At 31.4% G+C, this 17,115-nt stretch overlaps 1 non-coding gene across 1 annotated transcript; it reads left to right on the top strand.

Moving 5' to 3' along the window:
* Positions 1 to 16,731: 16,731 nt before the first annotated feature.
* On the top strand, positions 16,732 to 16,838 carry LOC127898984 (small nucleolar RNA R71). Its single transcript, XR_008050752.1, has one exon. It is a non-coding gene; the product is annotated as a small nucleolar RNA R71 (small nucleolar RNA).
* Positions 16,839 to 17,115: the final 277 nt, after the last annotated feature.

The following is a 17,115-nucleotide window of genomic DNA, read 5'->3' on the forward strand; positions in this document are numbered from 1 at the left end:
CAAGTATTCACACATGGTCAATTATATGTCGTCGTGTCTCGAGTTACCACAAGAGAAGGATTGACCGTACTAAATGTCGATCAAGAGGTAGAAGACCAAAACTTCATAAAAAACATTGTCTACAAAGAAGTATTTCAAAATATTCACACATCAGCTCACAAAATCAAGGTATCACATTTTTAGATTATATTTTAAAATTTAATTTATACATTGCAAGCTCTTACTTCACCCTATAATAATGATTTTTATTATGTGTTTTAATTATTCAGTAGACAAATGGATAAATCAAAGGAACTATCGAGACATCAAAATGGTAGTTTGGTTGAGTTTTCCAAGCTGTTATGGAGGATTTAATTGCCAAAGAACATAATACGTGAAGAAGCATTCTTTTTTACATCAACTATTTTTCCTTTCATTCTCTCTAATCCATGGAGACATGGTTTATATACAGATAAAGAACATTTTGGCACTAGGTGTTGCTGATCCCCATTGGAACTTGCCATAGCTGCAAGCTTGATATAAACAACTGCTCACCTCCGCAGCTACAAACGATGTGAAATAACTTACAAAAGTCTTTACATGTATTTTACTTATTTTTTTTATAATTCAACGCTAAGGATCCTCAATTACAAAATTTAATTTGGAACTTATCAACAACAAAATGTATAAGGTCTGTACACTTAGACTATACACGTTAATATATATTTTTAAAGTTAACAAAAAATAGTTAACTTTCATAAATAACATTAGTTTTATAAGGCTGCCTCATTTTAAAAAAAATTAATTTATATTTTTTATCAGTTTTATCAAGTGTAAAGAAAGAAAAATTGATAATACTAAATTCATTTTTTAAAGCCGCGCGAAGCGCGGTTTTATTTCCTAGTATATATATAAAGCTAGGACTTGAGGAGGTGATGTGGCATCACCATTTTGCTTCTTTGTATATTCTCTATTATCTAATAAATAAAGAATTTTTTTTTATATTTGGCTTTTCATCTTCTCATAATTAATTTGATTGTATTTAACTCATTTAATAAATAGTAACTTTATTAATATATATCATTCATCATCTTTTTATATTTTCTATTATCTAAAATATCTAAAATATTGGTGGATATTCTTTGTACTTTTTTTCTCTTTTTATTTAAATTCAACAATATATAATTAATAATAATAATTAATTATAAGTCTTTTGAAACATTTATTTATTTTATTATGCTAGCAATTAAACTTTAGTGGCTTAAAATACATGAATTAATTAACATAGAAAGAGAGGTTCTTTCATTTTCCCTCAACAATGTCACTAAGGCCTAATTTTAATGTCATAATCCCATATTTAATTATGCAACCTTTTGTTAAGTGTCTTTTGGCTTCTTCAAAATTTATTATGCTATCAATTAAACTTTAGTGCCTTAAAATACATCACATAATCTCTCTCTCTCTCTCTCTCTCTCTCCACAATCTCTCTCTCTCACATAATCACATAAACTTTAGTGCCTTAAAATACATCACATAAACTTGAGGAGGTGATGTGGCATCACCATTTTTCATCTTTGTATATTCTCTATTATCTAATAAATAGAGAAATTTTCTTTTAAATTTGGTTTTTCATCTTCTCATAATTAATTTTATTGTTATTACACAATAACAATTATGTAAAGATTTTAATGAGGCATATTCTTTGTAATGAACATCCAAGGGGAAGTGTTATGAATTTATTAAAATAAATGTAGATGGTCATAACATATATCTCTTACTCTCTCCACTATCTCCCATTAGCAACCTTTAGCTTCCCTATAACTCTCACTATCTCACAAGGAATTATGATCCATAATTTTTTATTAATTTCATGGAGTGATTATGTAATTATAAAAGGAGATCTCATCTTTTTGTTTTGTACACACACAATTGGAATGAATAAAATCACTCAATAATATATTTCCTCATTTCATTTGTTATCTTGCATTACTTATTTATTTATATTGCTGGCTAATAGTTTTTTTTGTTTTTTATAAGACTGTCTCATCTTAAAAAAAAATCAATTCATATTTTTTATCAGTTTCATCAAGTGTAAAGTAAGAAAAAATGATAATACTAAATTCTTTTTTTAAAGCCTCGTGAAGCGCGGTTATATTTTCTAGTTATAAATAATAATTATTATAAAATTTTGATGATGATGATTGAAATTAACTACCAATGTTGAATTCATCGTTAAGACCCTGAGGGAAACAAATTTATTGGCACCAAAATCTTGATCTCAAAATACTGTATATATATTTTTACTGTCATGCATCTCGTTGGTTTATTATTTATTGGAATTAGAAAAATGTGTATTTGCCATTCGGCCAAATGATTCCATATTGAAATATGAAGATTCAATTCCTCCATCAATAAAAAAAAAAAAAAATTGCGTGGAGACTGTTTTCTCCGTTATAAAATTTAAGTGAACTAAATATTCCTAAAAACTTAGCAAGTATAGAAAATATAAACGGATCAGTAGTTGTCTGATTGTAATATCAGTCCAAAAAATGTGCATGTATATGTTTCAAGTAACAACTTTATTAAGGCCATTTGGGGTATGTGAGTTGAGATTTTATACTTGTGCCGTGTGAGCTTCATGTAATTTTACATGACCAAGGACGTGTCAGAGTTGACAAACATTCCATTATTAATAAAGAATTACGGATTTAACATTCAAGATTATCGTGTGATATAAGACGTTATTTTGGAATTTTATTATTATAGGTATTTTGTTATTTTTTATTTTAATTAGCCCCATGTTTTATTCTTTTATTTCTATTATAATTATTATTTAGTTTCCCTTTTTAACTTAACATTTACTTCATTATAAATAAATAGGTCTTTTTATTATTTTTATAACTTCATCTTTAATTATCCAACGAAACCCCTCTTTTAAAATTCCCTTTAACATTATCTATTAAAATCTCTCTTGTAAAATCATTTGAGTTAGAGTGTAATCTAATTTCATTTAACATATTATTAAATTCTCATTAAGTTGTTTGCATTAGAATAAGATATAATCCCCTTCAATTAGAATGTAACCTAAACATGTAGGCAGTGTTATCTATCCTATCAATTCCACAATTAATTTCACTTTCACTATCCTACTCTGTCATCATAAAGTATCAATTCCACTCTCGCTATCCTGCTTCGTCATCATGATTAATCCAAAAACTTTGGATAAATACATGCAACCAAATATAAGAAATTATTTCTAGCTTTATTGCACCATTTTTCATTAGATTACGAATTGACTTTCAAGGAGATTTAATATCAAACAACTTTGATTCGACAATTACTCTCATTAACTTCTAATATTGCTAATAATTTAAAGCTAAAATTTGTCTTCTTTACTAATTAGATCTGAGCAGTGCAGGGTGCTAACACATGAGTATTTGTACTACAATTTTTAAATTGATTAAAAGAAATCGCTTCACTGATCAGAATATCATCAATAACTGAAAACAAAAAAAAAAATTAAGAATTTTTAGAATTCACATGACAAAAATGTATACATAAAAAATTGATTTATGTGGGCTTTGTGAATCAACCACAGAAAAGCCCACAACCTGATCCAACGAGACCGACTCTTCTCGGCTACTAAGCATAAATTTCCCAAGTTTCATTGTGAACGACACCGTTTTGTTCTACTCACTGGCCACGCAAAAATCTGCCAAGGAGTCACTAACTTCACTTAAGTGCAAATGTCAGTCATCTTCATAGTTCACACGTTTATCAATAATTTGAAAAAAAAATAAAGAAATTATCGAGATTTTTAATTAAAGATGCCCTAAAAATAGTGTATTTAGTTAAATATATTTTATAATTGAAAATTATTTATATATTTTTTTTTTATGTGGTACATTATCTAAAAGAGTAATGATACAGCCACAAACTCTTGTACAAATTTATTTTGTACAAACTGATGTGGCATGATAAGATTGGTTGAATTAAATATCACTTGGCCCACATGATTTGTTTTTATTAATTTATATTTTCATTCAACCAATGAATTAATGTCACATCAGTTTGTACAAAATAAGTTTGTACAAGAGTTTGTGGCTGTATCATTGCTCTATCTAAAAGAGTAATGATACAGCCACAAACTCTTGTACAAATTTATTTTGTACAAACTGATGTGGCATGATAAGATTGGTTGAATTAAATATCACTTGGCCCACATGATTTGTTTTTATTAATTTATATTTTCATTCAACTAATGAATTAATGTCACATCAGTTTGTACAAAATAAGTTTGTACAAGAGTTTGTGGCTGTATCATTACTCTATCTAAAAGAGTAATGATACAGCCACAAACTCTTGTACAAATTTATTTTGTACAAACTGATGTGGCATGATAAGATTGGTTGAATTAAATATCACTTGGCCCACATGATTTGTTTTTATTAATTTATATTTTCATTCAACCAATGAATTAATGTCACATCAGTTTGTACAAAATAAGTTTGTACAAGAGTTTGTGGCTGTATCATTACTCTGTCTAAAAGAGTAATGATACAGCCACAAACTCTTGTACAAATTTATTTTGTACAAACTGATGTGGCATGATAAGATTGGTTGAATTAAATATCACTTAGCCCACATGATTTGTTTTCACTAGATATGTCCTTTGACTATTACTAGATTATAATCGTGTGTTTTAATAAGTTACATGACTACTATTGTGTACGTATGAACTTACATACTATACTTGTACATATATGTAAAATGTTTCAACTGTTATAAGACCCGAACATTCTATTATTGCAAGAAATTTTTTTTTTTGAGAAGAAATATATCCTCTAACTATTTACTAGGCTATAGTCATCTATTGTTGCAACTTACACGTCTTTTGTCGTGGTATGAATTTACACGACAACAGTCGTGTAAATGTGAAAAATATAGTAGTTATTATGACACCTAGGATTCTGTTAGTGTAAATAATACATTTTTTTCTAAATATATCCTCTGACTATTTACTAGACTATGATTATGTATTTAGCAAGTTACACGACTACTATCGTGTGAACGAGCAATTACACGATGACAGTTGTGTAAATGGACAAACGGTTCCACACTTCGTTTTATACCTTGTTTGATTTTTTTTTTGTATTTGTTGTATAATTATGTGTTATATTATGACAGGAAAGAATATCTCAAGTTATTTCCATTGATATTTCTAAATTTGACATTAAAATGAATTTCAAGCTTAAAACATTCGATCCAATCCCTCCCGTTTCAATTATGACAGATGATGATGTAGATTATTTTCACGACGAAGAAAAAAAAATTATATTTGCTTGGGTATTTTAGCTATGATAATTGAGTAGCAACTTGTATTCCCTTAAAGCTTATCATGATCCTCACATATATTAGACCGATTTTATTTGATGTAAAAAAAAAAAAAGCTTTTCATGTTTGATGTATTGAAGTTTGATATATTAAACCTTATGTTAATTGTGTTATCATTTTGTTGTAATTTTGTTCTCTATTCACTTACTCGAATATAATCATGTATTTATAAAGTTACCCGACTATCGTCGTGTATATATAAATTTACTAGACTACAACGGTTTATTCATGAAGCCTGACTACAACCGTATATTTATAAAGATACTTGACTGTATTTCTGTATTTATGACAATACATTCTATTAGTGCAAAAAATATATTTTTTCACTAAATATGTCTTTTAATCATTACTGGACTATAGTTGTGTATTTTTACAACTTACACGACTTTTGTCGTGTATGTGTGAATTTACATTATAGCAATAGTGCAAGTGTGATAAATTTCTACTTTTTTGTTTCGCAGGTAGATAAATATGTTTGCGTGGCCTATGTTGATTTCAAAGGGAGGTGACCAGAAGTTTATAATACATGGGTCGAGTGTTTGGGCTGAGCTTATTAATAACTATGATGATTATGTAGCAACTTCTATTTTATTAAAACTTATTTATGATTCGAACATATATGAGACCTATGTTGTTTGATATACAATAGCTTTTATTGTTTGTTGAATTGAAGTTTGATATGTTAAAGCTTATGTTGATTGTGTTATCATAATAATAACTATTTTAGGTGGTTTTTGTTCTATGTCCGCGTACTCGACAATAGTTGTGTATTTGTAAAGTTATCCGACTATTGTCTTGTATATCTAATTTTACTTTACTACAACTTATTAAGAGATGAATAATTGATATTTTAGGGATGGATGATGTACGTATGTTGTTTTAAAGATACTCAACTACAGTCGTGTATTTTAGCCGCTCATTCCTTTAATATATATGAACACCATGTTATATAACATACATTGTACAAAACTATCTTTTTTCTCAATAATATACTTAACAAAAAAAAAACATGAATATTGATATAAAATCATCTTTATGGGTATTTTCCTTCAAGAAGAAGAAATTAGTGGCCCATTGAATAGTGTTTATGCGTGCTTTATGGGTTATAAGTTAAGCTATAACAATTTTGTCAATCCTTAGCCCGACTAAAAAGTCATGAATTGCAAAGCCAATGTGACACTCGTTGGTGCTTTTAAGTGTTTATTATAAATAATTGCAAAGCCAAATATTTATTATTTATAATGAAACCGAAATTTATCTCCGCGTGAAAATAAAGGAGTGAAGGCGAGAAAAGATTCCTCTCCACGTGAAACACAGATGTTGAAATGTGTTTGCTATTCGTTTGATGATTCGAGGATTCACAATTGCCGATAAGTCCAAGAAAAATTCCAAAAATTATCTTCCAAAAATAAAGGAGTTAATTGTGTGTGCTTTATGGTATAACATTTTTGTCGATACTCAACCCAACTCAGAAATCACGAGTTGCACAGTCAATGAAAAAGAAGACAAAAGTCAATAAAAGCAAAGACATTAAGACATTGACTGATGATAGCATGGTGGGACATTAAGTATCCCTTGGCATTAAAGTAGAAATTTAATAAATTTCTTATTTCATAATTTTTTTATAAAAATAATATTTAATAAATTTTGTAAAAACTATTTCTTTTATAATTTTTTCTATTTTACTGAATTTTTAAAAAATAGGTTGAAATTTACTTTTCATAAGCAATTTAAATAAGCCACCACAAATTTTCAAAGTTTATATTATAACATTAATAATTTAACAAAAAAGATAATTATAGCTTATGTTTCCATACACTCTAGTTTATAAGCCATTACGTATCATATTAGCACAATAATTTACCAATGCAACTAATGTGCATTCTCTCCAATATCAAAGCTTTGATTTAGCAATTTCATATTTTTTATATTTTATTTTTATTATAAAATTAATGAGACTTATATATGATTATATTTTTTTTTTAACTACGAACAAGTCCATGTGAAAGTTAACCATGACTTTTAAAATCAATTTCATAACCATAGCTTTTAACGATCAATCTATTTATATTTTTTCTATAGTCATGATATTTTCGTGCTCATGCCAATGAAATATTCACACATACATATGCCCATGTCCATAAACACACATAACAACATATCATATCAACACATCATATAAACACATGGGCAGAGTATATAAATCAATATCTGGACATATATAAAAATAGGCTTTCCAAACATGTCAAGCATATATATTGTTTATTGTGATTCGTTTGGAAATCTAATTTACTTACCTCCTGGTATCCTCAAGTAACAAATGCACATCGATATCATCGGCCTAAAAATAAATAAAAATACTCTCATAAAAATAAAATTAAACCATAATCATAAACTCCAATATTCTCAAATTCCTCAATATAATCACATTCCATACTTAACCTCAAATAATCTTAATTTAAATCATAAATCATCAAAATACTCATAATTCTTGAAATTACGAAATTACCCCCGAATATCAAAATTACCAAAATGCCCTTGAATTCAATATTACAAAAATACCCTCAAATATCAAAATTACCAAATTAACCTCAAAATCATAAATTACCAACTTTATCCTCAATTCAGCAATTACTCAAATACCCACAAAATCTGAAATTACAAAATTGCCCTTAGACTGTGAAATTACTGAAATACCATTGACGGTCAACGGTCACCGGAATTCAACTGACGGCGACGGGAAGCTCAGAACTGAAAGTTCAAGCCACGCTGAGTCCAATGGTGGCGGTGGTGACCTCTCACGCGCGGTGATGGCTCCGAATCGAGCTCCCGAAGTCGTGAATCCTCCAACGGCCGATCGACGGCAAAACGACGTCCCCGGCATCAGTGGTTAGTCGAAAATGGCAGAGGGAAAGGTAAGGAACAAAACCCAAGTGATGGCTTCACCGGAAACTGGCGAAATCACGGCGAATCGAGGCGGGGATTCCGCGGACCTTCAAAGCTTCGATCGGTGGCTTTCCGATCGATTTCCGGCGGCAAGGACGGCATGGATACGTTGCTCGTCTCTCAAGCTTCGAATCGGTACCAACCTTGACCGGAACGGTGGCCGGAAATGGGAGAACCGGCCTGGTCGCGCTCGCGGGTCGGGTTGGATCCAAGTCAAAATCGGGTCAACTCTCTTTCTCCCTCTCTCTTACCCCTCTCTCTCTTTTTTTGAAAACCAGCTGCCCTTTCTATATATAGAACCCGACTTCTTCTTCCTTTTTTTTTCCTGTTAAGCTTAATACAAATTAAGCTAATACTGGACTCGTGACGAAAATAAAATCCCACTATCCGAGCTTTTAATCGTGCTCAGTATATCTCGATTTAATGTTGCGAAAATTTTAAAATTAAATATCGAAGAGGAAAAATTACATCATACACTTAATTAGGAAAAATCAAAGTGCATATGTTACACAAAGCTAAGATGACGGCAGTGATGGTTGAAGAACTGACATCTAACCAACTTTGGTATTGATGGTATAGTCAATGGTGAGACAGAAATAATGGTGGACGGTTGGAGAAGCAGCAACAGACGTAATACCAACTTTTCCTCTTTCTAGCTCTAGTATATAAACCAAATACTAGGGTAGATGGATCCAATTGGTTGATTGGTGTGAGAAGGGCAATGGATTTGATTTTAGGTGATGAGGGAAGAAATTTTAGGGATTTCCCTTTCGAGAAAGCGAAGATATCAGATTGGTGAAAGAAGGAGGGGGAGAATGAATGAAAGAAATTTAGGGATTACTCAAGTTGAGAACCAACATCTCAAGTTGCCTTTCTTTTTCTATTTTCATTGAACATAAAATATCAACAATTAGATTCATTTAGTTTTTTTCTATAAGCATGGATGCTGTAATTTGGCTGGGTGAATTCTCAGCGGATGTTCTGTCTTTTGTATTTTCCAGAAGATTCATTTAGTTGATTCAAACAGTTTGATTTCAATTTTCAGTATGGTGTCCGGGCTTAGTGCCCGGCTTTGGAGCTTTAACCCTTATACAATTGATAATATATAAGAACTTGTATTATTGAATTTACAGACATAATAAATTATGTGTAAAGTCTACAATGTACTTCTAGTAAACGACAGCTTTATGGATCAATAATCCTAGTTTTCTTTCCTAATTTTATGAGCAAGTAAGACTCGTTATATTTTGCTTCATTAACATAGAATAGTAAATGGCTTGCCTAGCTTTGAACAAAGTATTTAGGTCATTTCACATGTAATTAAATTTACGGCATTGATGCCGTAATGGACGTGGACCATTAGAATTGAATAAAAAATCTCTACCATTAATTCTAAATAAATAGGTAACATGTTACCGAAGTAGCAGGTAATTACTCTTTTTTGTTCAAATTCCAAGTTACATTTACTAATGTTATGTGTGATTTACAAGTTTTATGAAATATTTACAAGTTAATGTTGATTTATAAGTTTTATACAACATTTACAAGTTTTTATTTTGTTTATAAGTTCTTCTTACAATTTACAACTCTAACATTAATTTACCTATTTTTCCATTAATTTACTAATTTTATGTGTGGTTTACAAATTTTTTGTTTTATTTCATACTTAATGTCAATTTACAAGTTCTATGTTATTTTTCTAAGTTTTTGTTTTGTTTACAAGTTCTTCTTGCAATTTACAACTCCAACATTAATTTACTCTTTTTTCCATCAATTTACTAGTTTTATATGTGATTTACACATTTTTATTTTCATTTCACACTTAATGTCAATTTACAAGTTCTATGTCATTTTTCTAAATTTTTGTTTTGTTTACAAGTTTTTCTTGCAAATTACAACTCCATCATTAATTTACCAATTTTTCCATCAATTTACTAGTAATATATGTGATATACATATTTTTTGTTTCATTTCACAATTAATGTCAATTTACTAGTTCTATGTCATTTTTCTAAATTTATGTTTTGTTTATAAGTTCTTCGTGCAAATTACAACTCCAATATTAATTTACCCTTTTTTTTATTAATTTATTAGTTTTATGTGTGGTTTACAAATTTATTATTTCATTTCACATTTAATGTCAATTTACAAATTCTATGTCATTTTTCTAAGTTTTTGTTTTGTTTACAAGTTCTTCTTGTAATTTACAACTCCAACTTTAATTTATCCATTTTTCCATCAATTTACTAGTTTTATGTGTGATTTATACATTTTTTGTTTCATTTCATACTTAATGTCAATTTACAAGTTCTATGTCATTTTTATAAGTTTTTATTTTATTTACAAGTTTTTCTTGCAAATCACAACTCCATTAGTTTACCCATTGTTTCATTAATTTACTAGTTTTATATGTGATTTACATATTTTTTAATTTACTAGTTGTGTGTCATATTTCTAAGTTTTTGTTTTGTTTACAAGTTCTTCTTGCAAATTACAACTCCAACATTAATTTACCCTTTTTTCCATTAATTTTCTAATTTTATGTGTGGTTTACAAATTTTTTGTTTCATTTCACACTTAATGTCAATTTACAAGTTCTATGTCATTTTTCTAAGTTTTTTTTTTTTGTTTACAAGTACTTCTAACAATTTACAACTCCAACATTAATTTACCATTTTTTTCATCAATTTACTAGTTTTATGTGTGGTTTACATATTTTTTGTTTTATTTCACACTTAATGTCAATTAAGAAGTTCTATGTCATATTTCTAAGTTTTTATTTTGTTTACAAGTTCTTCTTGCAATTTACAACTCCAACATTAATTTACCCTTTTTTCCATTGATGGTTGTCGAAGCCAACAAAAATAAATTCCTACTCTAAATAAATTGTGTATAGTGATTGAGCAGGGTCGTGTCCACAGAGATCGGTAATTATTTAAATCCTTTTGAAACGTAAAACGTAAAATGGGGGAATTGTTGACAATAATAAAAATCAAATTGAAATAACAAGAATGCAAATTAAAGTTGTAATTCAAATTGGAGAAAGCTCTGGTTGAAGGAATTAACTCAGCTTGATTCGACTACTGATCATTGATTCAAATATAGATTATTATTACTTATGAATAGACCGGTTATAGCTATTGAGACCCTCTAATAGCCAATCTCTCCTTAACTAGTCGATAACCAAGGTACGACCGTTGGTTATTTCCCTAATCAATGGACAACCCTAGATACGATCATAGGATTTAATCAATTGACAGCCTGAAAAACCAGAGAGACACAAATCCTAATCAACACATATGATGATTCATTTAAATTAGATTGTTTATTCTCACAACACAACTCTCTGCTATGTTATTTGTCACAAACATTAAATTCTTCATACGATGAATCCTTTAATTGACAATAGATTAAGTTAATAATTAAATAGTGGCCAATTATCTAATTAACAAACATAATCATGAAAATAATTCAGAGAATAAACAAATACCCAAAAAGCAATAAAACAATTAAAGCACAAGAAAGATCTCACAGTAGTGATGAATCAAAGCTTCATTATCCTTCAATCAGAAAAATAGGTTTAGTTCTTCATAGAGAGAAGAGAAAAATTAAGATCTAGGGTTTTCTTTCTTTTCCTCCAATCCAAAATCCCTCCCTTTTTCACATTAGATTCCTCCCTTAAATACTCTCTCTCTCTTCTCTTTTAGAGTTCTATTTAAAATAAAATACTAATATCTGAAATATTAAATTCGTAATTACAAAAATAGCCAAAAATACAAAACACGTTAAACTAAAAACTGCAGGTCCGCAGTTGACAACACTCGCCCACGCCTTATCAACAAAGTTCTTCTGCCGCTCATAATTTCTCCAAGAGAACAATTATCCTTAAACAACATCTTGTAGCTCAATTTTATCACCAATCAATAGAATTGCACCTACAAAAGTAAAACACAAGTAAATCACTATTATTAAGTGAAAAACATCGATATTAAGGGAAGTAAACAATGCAAAACTAGTGCATAAATTGCACTCTAACAAATTCCCCCACACCAAGATGATGCTTGTCCTCAAGCATATAACTCAAGACTAATCTCAAATCTCCACTAAATTCTCATCTCAACTCATCCAAAAACAATTTTAAGCAAGCATACCTCAAGAAATTAAGTCGTTCAACGTTCGAGAGACAAGGATTTTAAAGCATAGAATTTCATAAGATAGAATAAGAACATTCAACCACCAAGAAGATCCATTCAAAATTCAAGTGCAACAAGATGTAATAGCCCTCTCAATAACTTCACTCCATGCACTCAAAGTGTTTAGGGTGTCATTTATCCACTCAAATCAAATCAAAGAATGCTATTACCATAAGCTTGCTCATCACATCTCAATCCACAAAACATGAATAAAATGCAAAAATCTAAGGGTCTTAAAAGGGTTGTAATGGGGTTAAATGGGTTAAATGAAAAAGAAAGGTTTACGAAAGAAAAAGAGATCAAAACGAGAAGAATGAACTCATTGAATGAACTTATGATATCAAAATGCTTATTTCTACTCAAGTCACCAAGAATGTAAACATTTTTTTTTTGTTTTTTTTTTGTGATTTTTCTTTTTCTTTTTTTTTTTCTTTTTCTTTTTTTTCTTTTTTTTTTGTTTTTGTTTTTGAATCAAACAAAAGAAACGAACCTTGCACAATTTAATTCAAGCATAATGCTTGTTGATCTAATTGAGAAACTTTATTACAAGGTAGAAAAAGCAACAAAATATATCGACACAATGAGTCCAAAAATCTCCTTAAATTGAGGCTCAAAAAAGAAGAAAAATGGTTAAGTAGGCGGAGAGAATTAGATGGGTAATTGTTAAGGCTCAAACAAAGGTAGCAAATAAAGGTCTTCAGGTAGAGAAAAAGGAAAATGCGAGAATAGAAAATTGGTAAATGGTTTGCCCTTATCATTTTAATGCATAAAATCCCGTAATGTGGCTTCAACATGCATAATAAAGCAAGTTCTAGAATAAACAAACTAAGATTGATATTCACATAACAAAAATAATTAGAGCAAAGTGGTTGGTCATAGGCTCAAATCCTCACAAAGTTGGTAAATTTGCCATCAAATCCTGTACACTCTTCAAATGAATCAACCATCAATAGTGGTGTAGAATGAAAAGAAGGTATGAGTGAGATATTAAAGGAAAGGTAAAAAGGATAATAAGCGAGAAAGATGTATGTAGTAAAAAAAATGAAAGATAAAATGTGAGTGATGAAAAAGTATGATAGAAAAATAAAATAGATGTAAATAATGTGAGATAGATGGGAAAAGAGTAGTGAGAGATAAAGGAAAAGAAAATTAATAATATATAAAGCATACTAACTCCAAAATCATTTAAGGATGAGTAGAGTGAAAAAAAGATAAGTAGAGTGAAAACAATAATTCCAGACATCAATAATGCAAAAATCCCTCCCCCACACCAAGAACTTACATTGTCCCCAATGTAAGATAATCAAAGCTCACATAAAAATTAAAGCGTAAGGACAAAAGATTAAAGGCAAAAACTTCCCTGAATTGTGAGCTTTGATCCTCATAACGTCTATGGGCTTGGCGGGAATGGTGGGATAAATCCCACACTCTTGAAGTATGCGGCCAAATTCTGCTCCATCTTGTCACGGATTTCGATTCACGCGGCTGGAATGCAGGTCGTAGGCTGGTTGCGGACTATTGCTGCTCGACTGGAGCTTGCGAGTACACGGCTGCTGGTTCAGTTGCGCGCGGATGGGACTGATGCTGCGAACTGGTGACGCTGGATCTGCGTGCTGCGGCTGTTGCTGCGCGCTGGGGGATTGCTGGTGCGCGCGCTGGTGACACTTGTTGCGTTGCGTGCTCGGGCTGGGGCTGGTTCGCGCTGCGCTCGCAGCTGGGGCTGATTCGCGCTGCACGCTGCGAGACACGGGATGCTGGTGCTGCGCTCGCGGGATGGTGCTCGATACTGGTGCGCGCGGGTGCTGCTGGTGTGCTGCAAGCGGCTGGAGAAGAAAACAAGTTCTGGAAAATTAGGGATTTTTTTAACAGTGAAAAAATTTTTTTTTTTTTTTAACAGTGATTTTTGAAATTTTTTTTAATAAATAAATAAATATATATATAAAAGAAAGAACAAAAGAAAATCTCTTTTTTTTGTTTTTTTAAATAAATAAATAGAAAAAAAAATAAAATAATTTTTTTTTAATTTTTTTTTTTTTTTTAGTGATGAATCACTTGAGACACTAAAAATTTCAGAAGTACTTTTCTAATAAGCACGTGGGCACGCCTTAAAACCATTTTACTTTAAAAATCACAGAAGTACTTATCAGTTAAGACGTGGGCACGCCTTATCAAAAATTTTCTTCTGACCAAAATAAGCAAACACATTATTTTAAAAAAAAATCTAAATCAAAATTAAAAGAAGATATGACAAAAACCAAAATAAATAAATCATTTGGGTTGCCTCCCAAAAAGCGCCTTTGTTTTATGTCTTTGGCTAGACACATTTATGCATCAATCTCCATAATTGGGACTCTCGAGAGCCACATCCTCCACAATATTCACCGAAAAACCTTCATAAAAAGGTTTTAAGCGATGACCATTAACCTTAAAAACTTTGTCAGAGGTCGGACTCCGAATCTCAACTGCACCATGAGGAAAAACATTAGTAATAATAAAAGGTCCAACCCAGCAAGAACGTAATTTACCCGGAAAAAGTTTAAGCTTAGAATGAAAAAGAAGAACTTTTTGACCAATAGAGAACTCCTTTCTCAAAATCATTCTATCATGAAATGTCTTCGTCTTTTCCTTGTAAAAAATTTCCTGCGCTATAGGGTTAATAACATCCACAGAAAATACCGAATGTTCCTCACTAGGATATTTCATGGTATCATTCATATTGAATTCTATAACCTCTCCATCAAACTCCATAGTGAGAGTCCCTTTATGTACATCCATTTTAGTCCTAGCAGTCTTAAGAAAAGGTCTTCCTAGCAAAATTGGGACAGAATTAGAGGAGTTATCATCTTCCATATCAAGTACATAAAAATCAGCAGGAAAAACCAACTCATTAACTTGTACTAAGACATCTTCTAATACCCCATCAGGATATGCATTAGACCTATCAGCTAGTTGAATTATCACGCCAGTTTCTTTTAATGGACCAACATTCAAAGATGAATAAATGGAACGAGGCATGACATTAATAGAAGCTCCTAGATCTAACATAGGCTTTTCAACTCTAACACTACCAATTTTACAAGGGATAGTAAACATACCTGGATCCTTGCACTTAGGAGGTAGTTTCTTTTGGAGAACTGCTGAAACATTCTCCCCCATGTGAACTTTTTCATCTCCTCTTAATTTTCTTTTGGAGGTGCACAATTCCTTAAGGACTTTAGCATATCGAGGTATTTGTTTTATAGCATCTAATAAAGGAATATTTACCTCAACCTTGCGAAATGTCTCAAGGATGTCTTTCTCTTGTTCCTCCTTCTTGGATTTTGTAAACCGGCTTGGAAAAGGAGGAGGTATCACAATAGGTAGGGGTTTCGCTCTGGTGGGTTGCGCATCTTGAGATTTAGGCATCAATTCATTCTTCTCAAGCTCATCTTCTACATGCTTTGTCACTTTCTTACTAGGCTCTTGCAACTCCTTCCCACTTCTAAGGATGACAGCACTAACGTTTTGCTTTGGATTCACCTCAGATTGTGAACGCAATCTTCCTAATACTTGAGACTCCAGACGGCTCACTGTAGTCGCCAATTGACTCATTTGGTTCTCCAAGTTCTGAATGCTTGCTGTAGTTGCCTGCTGAAATTGTTGAGTGTTAGTCGCAAGTGATTTAACAATTTCTTCAAGAGATATACCTGACTTGGAGTTTGACTGTGGAGGTGTTGGTTGTCTTGGTGGATACTGTTGTGGGAATCCTGACGGCCTAACTCCATAGCTGAAGTTGGGATGATCCTTCCATCCCGGATTGTATGTTTGTGCATAAGGATCATACCTCCTCTGAGGCATGCCTGGAAATCCTCCAACTGCATTGGCTTGTTCAACGGGTTCTTCTTGAAGTGTAGGACACATATCAGTTGAATGACACATATTGTAACAAATGCCACAAGTCTTCACCTGTTGCACATTACCTACAACAAACTTTTCCACAAGAGAAGTAAGTTTATCTAAATGTTGTTCAATAGAAGAAATATTTACCTCATTCACCGTTCTTGAAGTGGCATCTTGTCTGCTGCCAAATTGTTGTGCATTGGCAGCCATATTTGAGATCAACTCCCTTGCTTGAGTAGGAGTCTTGTTCACCAACAGGCCTCCACTAGCAGCATCTATCATACTCATATCCATCAATGATAATCCTTCGTAAAAATATTGAATAAAAAGTTGATCAGAAATCTGATGCTGAGGACAACTGGCACACAATTGTTTGAATCGCTCCCAATACTCATACAAAGTCTCCCCAGGAAGTTGTCTGATCCCACAAATGTCTTTTCTGATGTTAGCAGCCCTTGAAGCAGGAAAGTACTTCTCGAGGAACTGCTTCTTCAAATCATTCCACGTTGTAATCGATCCAGGAGGCAAGTAATACAACCAGTCTTTAGCTAGTCCATCTAAAGAGAAAGGAAAAACACGCAGCTTAATCTGCTCTTCAGTCACACCTTGTGGTCTCATACTTGAACACACAACATGAAACTCCTTAAGATGTTTATGAGGATCTTCACCTGTAAAACCATGAAACTTGGGTAATAAATGAATAAGACTAGACTTTAATTCAAAA

The sequence above is a fragment of the Citrus sinensis genome, chromosome 7 (genome assembly GCF_022201045.2).
Source record: "Citrus sinensis cultivar Valencia sweet orange chromosome 7, DVS_A1.0, whole genome shotgun sequence".
Taxonomy (NCBI): domain Eukaryota; kingdom Viridiplantae; phylum Streptophyta; class Magnoliopsida; order Sapindales; family Rutaceae; genus Citrus; species Citrus sinensis.